Source organism: Triticum urartu, chromosome 6A, assembly GCF_056163025.1.
Source record: "Triticum urartu cultivar PI428250 chromosome 6A, HENAU_Tu73, whole genome shotgun sequence".
NCBI lineage: Eukaryota > Viridiplantae > Streptophyta > Magnoliopsida > Poales > Poaceae > Triticum > Triticum urartu.
In genome coordinates, this window is record NC_141878.1 from 466088944 (window position 1) to 466104940 (window position 15997).

The window sequence follows — 15997 nt, forward strand, 5'->3', positions numbered from 1 at the left end:
AATAAGGCAATAAAAATTGCTTCTAAAAGTGTGACATCATTTAGTGTAAGAGAAAATAGAGCGTTGTACGAACTTGTGATGGCAAAGAATAAAAGCGACAGACTGCATAATAAAGGTTGCTATCATAAGGGGCGATATAATGTGATGTTCTTTTGCACTAAGGGATTGAGCATACAAACAAATAAGAGCATGGCAACCTCTGCTTCCCTCTGCGAAGGGCCTATCTTTTACTTTTATGTATTTACTTTCATGCAAAGAGTCAAAGTTCTTCTCTCTATTCCTTTTTATTTTTCTCTTTTAGCAAGCATCATGTGGTGAGGAAAGATCTAGGCACATATATCCAGTTGGAAATGGGTGTTGGGGAATGTAGCAGAAATTCAAAATTTTCCTACGTGTCACCAAGATCTATCTATGGAGAGACTAGCAACGAGGGGAAGGAGAGTGCATCTGCATACCCTTGTAGATCGCTAAGCGGAAGCGTTCAAGTGAACGGGGTTGATGGAGTCGTATTCGTCGTGATTAAAATCACCGATGACCAAGTGCCGAACGCACGGCACCTCCGCGTTCAACACACGTACAGCCCGGTGACGTCTCCCACGCCTTGATCCAGCAAGGAGAGAGGGAGAGGTTGAGGAAGACTCCATCCAACAGCAGCACAATGGCATGGTGGTGGTGGAGGAGCGTGGCAATCCTGCAGGGCTTCGCCAAGCACCACGGGAGAGGAGAAGGACTTGGGAGAGATGGAGGGCTGCACCAAAGGCAAAGGTGTGTCTCAAGAGGCCCTCCTACCCTCACTATATATAGGGATCCCAAAGGGGGGGGTGCGCCAGCCCTAGGAGATCCAATCTCCTAGGGGGCGGCGGCCAGGGGAGGAGTCCTTCCCCCCCAAGGCACCTAAGAGGTGCCTTCCCCTTCTGGGACTCTTCCTTTAGGGTTTCCCCAGGCGCATGGGCCTCTTGGGGCTGGTGCCCTTGGCCCATGTAGGCCAAGGCGCACCCCCTACAGCCCATGTGGCCCCTGGGGGCAGGTGGCCCCACCCGGTGGGCCCCCGGGACCCTTCCGGTGGTCCCGGTACAATACCGATGACCCCGAAACTTGTCCCGATGGCCGAAACAGGACTTCCTATATATAAATCTTTACCTCCGGACCATTCCGGAACTCCTCGTGACGTCCGGGATCTCATCCGGGACTGCGAACAACATTTGGTAACCACATACAAGCTTCCTTTATAACCCTAGCGTCATCGAACCTTAAGTGTGTAGACCCTACGGGTTCGGGAGACATGCAGACATGACCGAGACGTTCTCCGGTCAATAACCAACAGCGGGATCTGGATACCCATGTTGGCTCCCACATGTTCCACGATGATCTCATCGGATGAACCACGATGTCAAGGACTCAATCAATCCCGTATACAATTCCCTTTGTCTAGCGGTATTGTACTTGCCCGAGATTCGATCGTCGGTATCCCTATACCTTGTTCAATCTCGTTGCCGGCAAGTCTCTTTACTCGTTCCGTAACACATGATCCCGTGATCAACTCCTTGGTCACATTGCGCATATGATGATGTCCTACCGAGTGGGCCCAGAGATACCTCTCCGTTTACACGGAGTGACAAATCCCAGTCTCGATTCGTGCCAACCCAACAGACACTTTCGGAGATACCTGTAATGTACCTTTATAGCCACCCAGTTACGTTGTGACTTTTGGCACACCCAAAGCATTCCTACTGTATCCGGGAGTTGCACAATCTCATGGTCTAAGGAAATGATACTTGACATTAGAAAAGCTTTAGCATACGAACTACACGATCTTTGTGCTAGGCTTAGGATTGGGTCTTTGTCCATCACATCATTCTCCTAATGACGTGATCCCGTTATCAATGACATCCAATGTCCATGGTTAGGAAACCGTAACCATCTATTGATCAACGAGCTAGTCAACCAGAGGCTTACTAGGGACATGGTGTTGTCTATGTATCCACACATGTATCTGAGTTTCCTATCAATACAATTATAGCATGATAATAAACGATTATCATGAACAAGGAAATATATAATAATAACCAATTTATTATTGCCTCTAGGGCATATTTCCAACAGTCTCCCACTTGCACTAGAGTCAATAATCTAGTTCACATCGCCATGTGATTAACATTCACAGGTCACATCGCCATGTGACCAACATCCAAAGAGTTTACTAGAGTCAGTAATCTAGTTCACATCACTATGTGATTAGCACTCAATGAGTTCTGGGTTTGATCATGTTGCTTGTGATAGAGGTTTTAGTCAACGGGTCTGAACCTTTCAGATCCGTGTGTGCTTTACAAATCTCTATGTCATCTCCTAGATGTAGCTACCACGTTCTATTTGGAGCTTATTCCAAATAACTATTCTACTATACGAATCCAGTTTACTACTCAGAATAATCTGGATTAGTGTCAAAGTTTGCATCGGCGTAACCCTTTACGACGAACTCTTTTACCACCTCCATAATCGAGAAAATTCCTTAGTCCACTAGTTACTAAGGATAACTTTGACAGCTATCCTGTGATCCATTCTTGGATCACTCTGGTACCCCTTGATTGACTCATGGCAAGGCACACTTTAGGTGCAGTACACAGTATAGCATACTGTAGAGCCTATGTCTTAAGCATAGGGGACGACCTTCGTTCTTTCTCTCTATTCTGCCGCGGTCGAGCTTTAAGTCTTAAACTTCATACCTTACAACTCAGGCAAGAACTCCTTCTTTGACTGATCCATCTTGAACACCTTCAAGATCACGTCAAGGCATGTGCTCATTTGAAAGTACTATTAAGCGTTTTGATCTATCCTTATAGATCTTGATGCTCAATGCTCAAGTAGCTTAATCCAGGCTTTCCATTGAAAAACACTTTCCAAATAACCCTATATGCTTTCCAGAAATTCTACGTCATTTCCGATCAACAACATATATTCATCAGAAATTCTATAGTGCTCCCACTCACTTCTTTGGAAATACCAGTTTCTCATAAACTTTGTATACACCCAAAATCTTTGATCATCTCATCAAAGCATACATTCCAACTCCGAGATGCTTACTCCAGTCCTCAGAAGGATTGCTAGAGCTTTGCATACTTATTAGCATCTTTCAGGATTGACAAAACCTTCCGGTTGTATCACATACAACCTTTCCTCAAGAAAATCATCGAGGAAAAAATGTTTTGACATCCTATCTGCAAGATTTCATAAATAATGCAGTAATCGCTAATATAATTCCAACAGACTCTTAGCATCGCTACGAGTGAGAAAGTCTCACTGTAGTCAACTCCTTGAACTTGTCGGAAAACATCTTAACGACAAGTCGAGCTTTCTTAACGGTGATACTTACCATCATTGTCCGTCTTCCTTTTAAAATCCATATGTACCTAACAACCTTACGACCATCAAGTTGTTCTTCCAAAGTCTACACTTTGTTTTCATATATGGATCCTCTCTCGGATTATATGGCCTCGAGCCATTTATCGGAATCCGGGCCCACCATCGCTTCTCCATAGCTCGTAGGTTCATTGTTGTCTAGCAACATGACTTCCAAGACAGGGTTACGTACCACTCTGAAGTAGTACGCATCCTTGTCATCCTACGATGTTTGGTAGTGACTTGATCTGAAGTCTCATGATCAATATCATAAGCTTCCACTTCAATTGGTGTAGGTGCCACAGGAACAACTCTTTGTGCCCTGCTATACACTAGTTGAAGTAACGGTTCAATAACCTCATCAAGTCTCCACCATCCTCCCACTCAATTCTTTCGAGAGAAACTTTTCCTCAAGAAAGGACCTGATTCTAGAAACAATCCCTTATTGCTTTCAAATCTGAGAAAGGAGGTATACCCAACTTTTTCGGGTGTCCTATGAAGATGCATTTATCCGCTTTAGGTTCGAGCTTATCAGCCTGAAACTTTTTCACATAAGCGTCGCAGTCCCAAACTTTTAAGAAATGACAGCTTAGGTTTCTCTAAACCATAGTTCATACGGTGTCATCTCATCGGAATTACGTGGTGCCCTATTTAAAGTGAATGTGGTTGTCTCTAATGCCTAACCCATAAACTATTGTGGTAATTTGATAAGAGACATCATGGTATGCATCATATCCAATAGGGTGCAGTTATGATGTTCGGACACACCATCACACTATGGTGTTCCAGGCTGTATCAGTTGTGAAACAATTTCCACAATGTCTTAATTCTGTGCCAAACTCGTAATTCAGATATTCATCTCTATGATCATATCATAGATATTTTATCCTCTTGTCACGATGATCTTTCAACTTCACCCTGAAATTACTTGAACCTTTCAATAATTCAGACTCGTGATTCATCAAGTAAATATACTCAACATCTACTCAAATCATCTGTGAAGTAAGAACATAACGATATCCACTACATGCCTCAGCACTCATTGGACTGCACACATCAAAAATGTATTACTTCCAACAAGTTGCTTTCTTGTTCCATTTTACTGAAAACGAGGCTTTCAGTCATCTTGCCCATGTGGTATGATTTGCATGTCTCAAGTGATTCAAAATCAAGCGAGTACAAAACGGTCCATTTGCATGGAGTTTCTTCATACATATATACCAATAGACATGGTTCGCATGTCCCAAACTTTTCAAAAACGAGTGAGCCCAAAGATCCATCAACATGGAGCTTCTTCATGCGTTTTATACCGATATGACTTACGTGGCAGTGCCACAAGTAGGTGGTACTATCATTACTATCTTTTGGCATGAACATGTGTATCACTACGATCGAGATTCAATAAACCATTCATTTTAGGTGTAAGACCATTGAAGGTATTATTCAAATAAACAGAGTAACCATTATTCTCCTTAAATGAATAACCGTATTGCGATAGACATAATCCAGTCATGTCTATGCTCAACGCAAACACCAATCTCGATGGTAGAGGGAGCGTGCGATGCTTGATCATATCAACATTGAGAACACTTCCAACACATATCGTCAGCTCACCTTTAGCTAGTCTTCGTTTATTCCGTAGCTTTTATTTCGAGTTACTAACACTTAGCAACCGAACCGGTATCTAATACCCTGGTGCTACTAGGAGTACTAGTAAAGTACACATTAACATAATGTATATCCAATATACTTCTATCGACCTTGCCAGCCTTCTAATCTATCAAGTATCTAGGGTAATTCTGCTCCAGTGGCTGTTCCCTTTATTACAGAAGCACTTAGTCTCGGGTTTGGGTTCAACCTTGGGTTTCTTCACTAGAGCAGCAGCTGAATTGCCGTTTTATGAAGTATCCCTTCGTGCCCTTGCCCTTCTTGAAACTAGTGGTTTCACCAACCATCAACAATTGATGCTCCTTCTTGATTTCTACTTTTGTGGTGTCAAACATCACGAACATCTCAAGGATCATCATACATGTCCCCGATATATTGTAGTTCATCACGAAGCTCTAGCAGCTTGGTGGTAATGACTTCGGAGAAACATCACTATCTTATCTGGAAGATCAACTCCCACTTGATTCAAATGATTGTTGTACTCAGACAATCCGAGCACAAGCTCAACAATTGAGCTTTTCTCCTTAGTTTGCAGGTTAAGAAAATCGTCGGAGGTCTTATACCTCTTGACGTGGGCACGAGCCTGAAATTCCAATTTCAGCCCTCAAAACATCTCATATGTTTCGTGACGTTTCAAAAACGTCTTTGGTGCCTCAACTCTAAACCGTTTAACTGAACTATCATGTAGTTATCAAAACGTGTATGTCAGATGTTCGCAACATCCACAGACAACGTTCGAGGTTTAGCACACTGAGCGGTGCATTAAGGACATAAGCCTTCTAAGAAGCAATGAGGACAATCCTCAGTTTACGGACCTAGTCCGCATAATTGCTACTATCAACTTTCAACTAATTTTTCTCTAGGAACATATCTAAACAGTAGAACTGAAACGCGAGCTACGACATAATTTGCAAAATCCTTTTTGACTATGTTCAGGATAATTAAGTTCATCTTATGAACTCCCACTCAGATAGACATCCCTCTAGTCATCTAAGTGATTACATGATCCGAGTCAACTAGGCCGTGTCCGATCAACACGTGAGACGGACTAGACAACGTCAGTGAACATCTTCATGTTGATCGTATCTTCTATACGACTCATGCTCGACCTTTCGGTCTTCTGTGTTCCGAGGCCATGTCTGTACATGCTAGGCTCGTCAAGTTAACCCTAAGTGTTTTTGCATGTGTAAAACTGTCTTACACCCGTTGTATGTGAACGTAAGGATCTATCACACCCGATCAACACGTGGTGCTTCGAAATGACGAACTGTAGCAACGGTGCACAGTTAGGGGAGAACAATTCTTGAAATTGTTGTAAGGGATCATCTTATTTACTACCGTCGTTCTAAGCAAATAAGATGTATAAACATGATAAACATCACATGCAATCAAATAGTGACATGATATGGCCAATATCATATTGCTCCTTTTGATCTCCATCTTCGGGGCTCCATGATCATCATCGTCACCGGCATGACACCATGATCTCCATCATCATGATCTCCATCATCGTGTCTTCATGAAGTTGTCACGTCATCTATTACTTCTACTACTACAGCTAACGGTTAGCAATAAAGTAAAGTAATTACATGACGTTTATGTTGACACGCAGGTCATAAATAAATAAAGACAACTCCTATGGCTCCTGCCGGTTGTCATACTCATCGGCATGCAAGTTGTGATTCCTATTACAAGAACATGATCAATCTCATACATCACATATATCATTCATCACATCCTTTGGCCATATCACATCACATAGCATACCCTGCAAAAACAAGTTAGACGTCCTCTAATTGTTGTTTGCATGTTTTACGTGGCTGCTATGGGTTTCTAGCAAGAACGTTTCTTACCTACGCAAAGACCACAACGTGATATGCCAATTGCTATTTACCCTTCATAAGGACCCTTTTCATCGAATCCGATCCGACTAAAGTGGGAGAGATAGACACCCGCTAGCCACCTTATGCAACTAGTGCATGTCAGTCGGTGGAACCAGTCTCACGTAAGAATACTTGTAACGTCGGTCCGGGCCGCTTCATCCCACGATGCCGCCGAATCAAGATAAGACTAGTAACGGCAAGCATATTGAACAAAATCAACGCCCACAACTACTTTTTGTTCTACTCGTGCATAGAATCTACGCAATAGACCTAGCTCATGATGCCACTGTTGGGGAACGTAGCAGAAATTCAAAATTTTCCTACGTGTCACCAAGATCTATCTATGGAGAGACTAGCAACGAGGGGAAGGAGAGTGCATCTACATACCCTTTTAGATCGCTAAGCGGAAGCGTTCAAGTGAACGGGGTTGATGGAGTCGTACTCGTCGTGATTCAAATCACCGATGACCAAGTGCCGAAGGCACGGCACCTCCACGTTCAACACACGTACAGCCCGGTGACGTCTCCCACGCCTTGATCCAGCAAGGAGAGAGGGAGAGGTTGAGGAAGACTCCATCCAACAGCAGCACAACGGCATGGTGGTGGTGGAGGAGCGTGGCAATCCTGCAGGGCTTCGCCAAGCACCACGGGAGAGGAGAAGGACTTGGGAGAGATGGAGGGCTGCACCAAAGGCAAAGGTGTGTCTCAAGAGGCCCTCCTACCCTCACTATATATAGGGATCCCAAAGGGGGGGGGGTGCGCCAGCCCTAGGAGATCCAATCTCTTAGGGGGCGGCGGCCAGGGGAGGAGTCCTTCCCCCCCAAGGCACCTAAGAGGTGCCTTCCCCTTCTGGGACTCTTCCTTTAGGGTTTCCCCAGGCGCATGGGCCTCTTGGGGCTGGTTCCCTTGGCCCATGTAGGCCAAGGCGCACCCCCTACAGCCCATGTGGCCCCCGGGGGCAGGTGGCCCCACCCGGTGGGCCCCCGGGACCCTTCCGGTGGTCCCGGTACAATACCGATGACCCCGAAACTTGTCCCGATGGCCGAAACAGGACTTCCTATATATAAATCTTTACCTCCGAACCATTCCGGAACTCCTTGTGACATCCGGGATCTCATCCGGGACTCTGAACAACATTCGGTAACCACATACAAGCTTCCTTTATAACCCTAGCGTCATCGAACCTTAAGTGTGTAGACCCTACGAGTTCGGGAGACATGCAGACATGACCGAGACATTCTCCGGTCAATAACCAACAGCGGGATCTGGATACCCATGTTGGCTCCCACATGTTCCACGATGATCTCATCGGATGAACCACGATGTCAAGGACTCAATCAATCCCGTATACAATTCCCTTTGTCTAGCGGTATTGTACTTGCCCGAGATTCGATCGTCGGTATCCCTATACCTTGTTCAATCTCGTTACCGGCAAGTCTCTTTACTCGTTCCGTAACACATCATCCTGTGATCAACTCCTTGGTCACATTGCGCATATGATGATGTACTACCGAGTGGGCCCAGAGATACCTCTCCATTTACACGGAGTGACAAATCCCAGTCTCGATTCGTGCCAACCCAACAGACACTTTCGGAGATACCTGTAATGTACCTTTATAGCCACCCAGTTACGTTGTGACTTTTGGCACACCCAAAGCATTCCTACGGTATCCGAGAGTTGCACAATCTCATGGTCTAAGGAAATGATACTTGACATTAGAAAAGCTTTAGCATACGAACTACACGATCTTTGTGCTAGGCTTAGGATTGGGTCTTTGTCCATCACATCATTCTCCTAATGACGTGATCCCGTTATCAATGACATCCAATGTCCATGGTTAGGAAACCGTAACCATCTATTGATCAACGAGCTAGTCAACTAGAGGCTTACTAGGGACATGGTGTTGTCTATGTATCCAACATGTATCTGAGTTTCCTATCAATACAATTATAGCATGGATAATAAACGATTATCATGAACAAGGAAATATATAATAATAACCAATTTATTATTGCCTCTAGGGCATATTTCCAACAATGGGTAGCATGAGTTATTATTGTTGACATCACCCTTGAGGTGAATATGTTGGGAGGCAAAACAATAAACCCCTATCTTTCTATGTGTCCGGTTGAAACGTTTTTCTCATGTGTATGCAGTGAGTGTTAGCAATCATAGAAGACTATATGATGGTTGAGTATGTGGAGCTCTTACTTAAACTCTGTTGAATAAGTTGAATTGCAATTGCTTGGTGACTGAGAACATAAGTTGTTGAGTATCAAGAGAATTCATTGTTTGAACCCTAACATGTGAATTGGTTGGTACTTTAACATGAGAAATTTTATGAGAAATAATTGGTGTTATGATGCTAGGAAAAGTGATTGAAATTGTCATTGATCAAACTTGTGCACTTTGCTAGCATTCACACTTCATAAATTATTACTTTTATCATTTACCTACTCGAGGACGAGTAGGAATTAAGCTTGGGGATGCTGATACGTCTCCAACGTATCTATAATTTATGAAGTATTCATGCTATTATATTATCATTCTTGGATGTTTTACAATCATTTTATAGCAACTTTATATCATTTTTTGAGACTAACCTATTGACCCGGTGCCCAGTGCTAGTTGCTGTTTTTTGCTTGTTTTTTACATTGCAGGAAATCAATATCAAATGGAGTCCAAAACCGCAAAACTTTTTGGAGATTTTTTATGGACCAGAACACCCAGGATGGGCCAGAGCAGCACCTAGGGGTGCCCCGAGGGGGCACAACCCACCAGGGCGCCCCTGGGCACCCAGGCGCGCCCAGGTGGGTTGTGCCCACCTCAGTGGCGTCCTGCACCCCCTCTTTATCCTATAAATTCACAAATATTCCGAAAACCCTCGGGGTTAACCCAGATCAGAAGTTCCGCCGCCACAAGGCTCTGTAGCCACCGAAAACCAATCTAGACCCTTTCCGGCACCCTGCTGGAGGGGGGAATCGTCTCCGGTGGCCATCTTCATCATCCCAACGGCCACCATGATGAGTAGGGAGTAGTCCACCCTCAGGGCTGAGGGTTTGTACCAGTAGCTATGTGTTTAATCTCTCTCTCTCTCTCTCTCTCATGTTCTTCAGATGTCACGATCTTGATGTATCGCGGGCTTTGTTAATATAGTCGGATCATATGGTGTTTTCCCCTCTCTATCTTGTTGTGATGAATTAAGTTTTTCCCTTTGAGATTTTGTTGTTATCGGATTGAATACTTTTATGGATTTGAGAATACTTGATATATGTCTTGCAATTGAATACTTGTGGTGACTATGGGGTATCGTATTGATTCTCTTGATATATGTTTTGGCACTCAACTCGCGGATTCCCAAGATGACATTGGGGTAATCTATGCGTAGGGGTTGATGCACGTTCTTGTCTTTGTTTCTCCGGTAGAAATCTTGGGGCACTCTTTGAAGTTCTTTGTGTTGGATTGAATATTATGAATCTGAATTTGCTTTGGTGTTATTTTAGTATGAACTCTTGGTTAGATCGATCGGAAAGAATAGCCTCGTGTTATTTTAGTATGGACTATAGGATAGATTGATCGGAAAGAATAGCTTTGAGGTGGTTTCGTACCTTACAAACAATTCCGTCTTATGTTCTCCGCTAGATAGGAACTTTGGAGTGATTCTTCGTTGCACGCCGAGGGACGGTTATATGATCCAATTATATTAGCACTTGAGAGATTGCACTAGTGAAAGTATGGACCCTAGGCCTCATTTTCAAGCATTCCACTGCTGTTTTTGTGCCCGTTTTCCATTTGCTACCTTGCTGTTTTTATTTATTCAGATTATAAAAATATATTTCTACCATCCATATTACACTTTTATCACCATCTCTTCGCCGAACTAGTGCACCTATACAATTTTCCATTGTATTAGGTGTGTTGGGGACACAAGAGATTTCTTGTCTTTCACTGGTGTGCGTCGGTCCTAAACAAACGGTTTTTAACACCTTTCCGCGACGCCATTTGGAACCGTCGCCAAATGAGTGTGGGTGATAGGGGGTCCTTCCCACGCGACCCAGAAACCGTTGGGGATATGTCCTCCTGGCACACACGCTCGGCAAAATGAGTTCGTGTGCGTCCAACGAGCGCTCAAATATGGAAATACGTACAGTAGTGCTAAAAATACAATTATACGGCGAAATTGTTTCCGGTCACAAGTACATCCCACATAGTCAGTCCCCGCTAAACGTTTCCGTTCGTATATACAGCCCACACAGTCACTACAAGGAAAATGTTTGCGCAAGGTGGTGTAACGCAAACAGTTTTAAAAAGAATGTCATGTGTGATTATTCATTGATCCAACACGGTTTATTCCTAGAAACTGTGTGCGTTGCCTGAGATCATCGCCCACGGTGTTTTCTCATTAACCGTTTGTAATAGGAAAACCCAGTTAGCAAGCTAATTGGCTAATTAGCGGGCTAATTGCCCTATTATTAATAATCCATTTACTAATCTAATTGACATTCATATTAAGCACATAATATATTCCATTTCCATATTCAGGAAGCATGATTTCATAATTGAAATACATCGGAGTACAACATGATATAGCTTCAGCACTCAGCTACCCCATTACACAACTGCACCAGCAGCAAGTTTCACATGCAACATCTAGAACCTTTCGACATTAGCATCATAGACGGTACATAGAGAGATGCATCTCATCTGGAAAACTGCTGAAGCGGAAGGCGAATATTGAGCCTTCATTCATATTGAAGGTCTTTGCGACTTTAGGCCAGTGCCTGTGGATGATTGACCATCCACCCTTCGACCTCTTTAGGAACACTTCAATATTGAACCGTGGGTGTTGTATGAAAAATTTCCTTGCCTCCTGACCACAGAGGTGGTTTGAGAGGTAATCATCAGTGAAGCCTGAAAACAAGGATGTGCATAAATATCTTCTCTATATTGGAAATGGGGCAAAGGAATACAAAAAGGCAAGGTATAATAGTTAGTACCATCTTATAAACCTCAGTGCTTCCCATTGTTTCCCTGCAACACATATAAGGTAGTTAGTAATCAGGTTAAGTAAGGGTTCGCATGCTATCAGTAATCAGGTTAATCAGATTAATTCAAGCCACATGGAAAACCCATTTATCCAAAACAAGCATGATTAAGAACTAGGAAATATAACACTTGAATATGTTTCTCATGTATTAAGTGTAGATCAATTCGATTTATTCCTCACATGGTATACAATAACAGAATGCGGCCACAACAATTGAACATCGCATTGTAGAATTGAACCAAACAGTTAACTAAACACCATAACAAATGAACCAAACGTTAACTGAGCACCACATTGCACAATATAACATACTCCTAATAGAAGATCAGATAGTTAACCAAACCAAGCATGCTTAACAACTTGGAAATATAACAATTGTATTTGTTTCTCATGTATTTAGTACAGCCAAATTCGATTTATCCCTCACATGGTATACAATAACAGAAAGCAGCCACAACAATTGAACATCGCATTGCAGAATTGAACCAAGCAGTTAACTAAACACCACAACAAATGAACCAAACGTTAACCGAGCACCACATTGCACAATATAACATACTCCTAATAGAAGATCAGACAGTTAACCGAACCAAGCATGCTTAACAACTTGGAAATATAGCAATTGTATTTGTTTCTCATGTATTTAGTACAGCCAAATTCGATTTATTCCTCACATGGTATGCAATAACAGAGTGCAGCCACAACAATTGAACATCCCATTGCAGAATTGAACCAACCAGTTAACTAAACACCACAATAACTGAACCAAGCCACAACAAATGAACCAAGCAGTTAACTAAACACCAATTGAACAATATAACATACTCCTAATAGAAGATCAGACAGTTAACCAAACCAAGCATGCTTAACAACTTGGAAATATTGCACCCTGAAGAATTGAACATCACATTTGCAGAATTGAACCAAGAAGTCAATTGAACACCACATTGCACGACATATAGAACATATACACTATAGCAGAAGATTGCATGGTAAAAGTAGATAGCACAATTCACTAGAATTTGTTAAGGAAAGGTAGTAGCTAGCAAACTGAACATGGGTCCTTATAGTGAGCTAATAAGACAAGCTACTCCTCATTGTCGGAGATATAGATGATGATTGGCTCCTTGGACATGGAAGAGGGCGAGGCCTCCACATCATGGGTGCCCAGTGGTGAGTTGCCTGTGCCGCTCCGGGCACCAACCTACTGGCTCTTGAGACGAGGTAAGCACGTGCACGCTGAGAAAACACCTCATAGTCTTCGTCGAAGGCACCGACGGTGGCCTCGACAAAACGCCACGAACTGTCGTTTAAAGCAGCCAACCGCATCGCGGCATCGGCGCGCGAGGCGTTAATGGTGGACTCGATGGCGAGATGCTCCTCCAAGATCTAGGGGTCAGCACGAATGGCAGCCATCGCGACCTCATCCGCACGTGCGGCCACGATTTGCCTCTCCGCTGCCAAATGCTCCTTGAGGTCCTGGCTATACTGCGTGCACCATGGCTTAGGTCGGCGCTTATTTGGTGGAGGGGTCGGTGATTTGGGTGGAAGGTGTCGTGCTCATGCCGACGGTCGGGGCATGTGGGATGTGGAAGGAGGAGGAGGATGGGGTTCGGTGTGGATTACCTGCCTGGATAGGCGAGGCTGAGCAGCGTGAAGGAGGGTCACCGGCGAGGCGGCGGCGGCGCTGCAAGCAAGGAGTGAAGATTTGAACTTGGAAAGCAAGGCGGAAATAGGGGAGATGTGGCTTTTGGTAAGGGGGAGGGGGCGGGGAGGTAGATATTTCCGCGGAAGCCGAAAATTTGGAATCGATTCAGCCAAAAAACTGGAGCGCAAAGTGCCATCAGACACGGCCCCTTATTCAGACACAATCCAAAGATAATTTATGCTGCATCTCACACGGTTGGTTATAATAAACTGTGTGGGATCTACTTGATTTTTCTTCTTGATTTGAATTACATAATGGGGTCACAACGGCCATGGATGGTGTTTCAATTGCTAGAACTTTTATCTGCAGTGAACTGTGTTGTCAGAAAAATAGGAATTGTTCAAGGTTCGTTTGGACATTTTATGCATTAAGTGAGTTTTCAATGCATTTATGTGCATAATTCAAATTTGATACATGCGCATGCTCCAGTGCATATAAATTGGTTGAAAATTCAAATCTGTGTCCTTGAGTGCATGCTTAGGTCCCATGCAAGAAATGGGAATGAATTTCAAACACCAGGGCACCGTCGATTGCCGACAAAACATTGAGATGCCTGGTTTTTAAATTCTAGTAAATCAAAAACCCGTCTGAAATTCATGAAACTTGGCATCCTATCATGGAATGGTATCAACATGCTGTGGTAAAAAATTTGTCCCATTTGGGACAGGTTTGGGTATATGCTTCTCACAAACCGGAACTTCTCACAACAAGCATGATGGTTTTCCGTAGGGAACGCCCCACCTTTGGGGCGGAACGATATCCATTGCCTCTTATTGCTTTCAAATTTTTTTCTCGTGTCAACATAGAACAACAGGAGTGTTGTGTGGATGTTTGTGATTTTTCGGGGTTCGTTTGGACATTTTTGTGCATTATCTGAGTTTTCAATGCATTTATGTGCATAATTCAAATTTGAACTACATGTGCATGCTCCAGTGCATATAAATTGGTTGAAAAATCAAATATGTGTCCTTGGGTGCATGCTTAGGTCCCATACAAGAAATGGGAATGAATTTCAAACACTAGTGGACCGTTGATTATAGGCAAAACATTGAGATGCCTGGTTTTTAAATTCTAGTAAATCCAAAACTCGTCTGAAATTCATGAAACTTAGCATGCTATCATGGAGTGGCATCACATGCCATGGTAAAATTTTTGTCCCATTTGGGGCAGGTTTGGGTATATGCTTCTCATAAACCGGAGCTTCTCACAACAAGAATGATGGTTTTTGGTAGGGAACACCCCACCTTTGGGGACGGAACGATATCCATTGCCTCTTATTGCTTCCAGTTTTTTTCTCATGTCAACATAGAACAACAGGAGTGTTGTGTGATTTTTTGTGATTTTTCGTGGTTCGTTTGGACATTTTATGCTTTATCTGAGTTTTCAATGCATTTATGTGCATAATTCAAATTTGAACTACATGTGCATGCTCCAGTGCATATAAATTGGTCGAAAAATGAAATCGGTGTCCTTGGGTACATGCTTAGGTCCCATGCAAGAAATGGGAACGAATTTCAAACACCAGGGCACCGTTGATTGCCGGCAAAACATTGAGATGCCTAGTTTTTTAAATTCTAATAAATCCAAAACTCGTATGAAATTCATGAAACTTGGCATGCTATAATGGAGCGACATCAACATGCTGTGGTTAAAATTTTGTCCCATTTGGGGCAGGTTTGGGTATATGCTTCTCACAAACCGGAGCTTCTCACAACAAGCATGATGATTTTCGGTAGGGTACGCCCCACCTTTGGGACGGAACGATATCCATTGCCTCTTATTGCTTTCAATTTTTTTCTCGTGTCAACATAGAACAACAGGAGTGGTGTGTGAATTTTTGTTATTTTTCGGGGTTCGTTTGGACATTTTTATGCATTATCTAAGTTTTCAATGCACTTATGTGCATAATTCAAATTTGAACTACATGTGCATGCTCGAGTGCATATAAATTGGTTGAAAAATCAAATATGTGTCCTTGGGTGCATGCTTAGGTCCCATGCAATAAATGGGAATGAATTTTAAAAACCAGGTCACCGTTGATTGCCGGCAAAACATTGAGATGCTTGGTATTTTAAATTGTAGTAAATCCAAAACTCGTCTGAAATTCATGAAACATGGCATGCTATCATGGAGCGGTATCAACATGTTGTGGTCAAAATTTTGTCCCATTTGGGGTAGTTTTGGGTATATGCTTCTCACAAACCGGAGGTTCTCACAACAAGCATGATGATTTTCGGTAGGGAACACCCCACCTTTGGGGACGGAACGATATCCATTGCCTCTTATTGCTTTCAA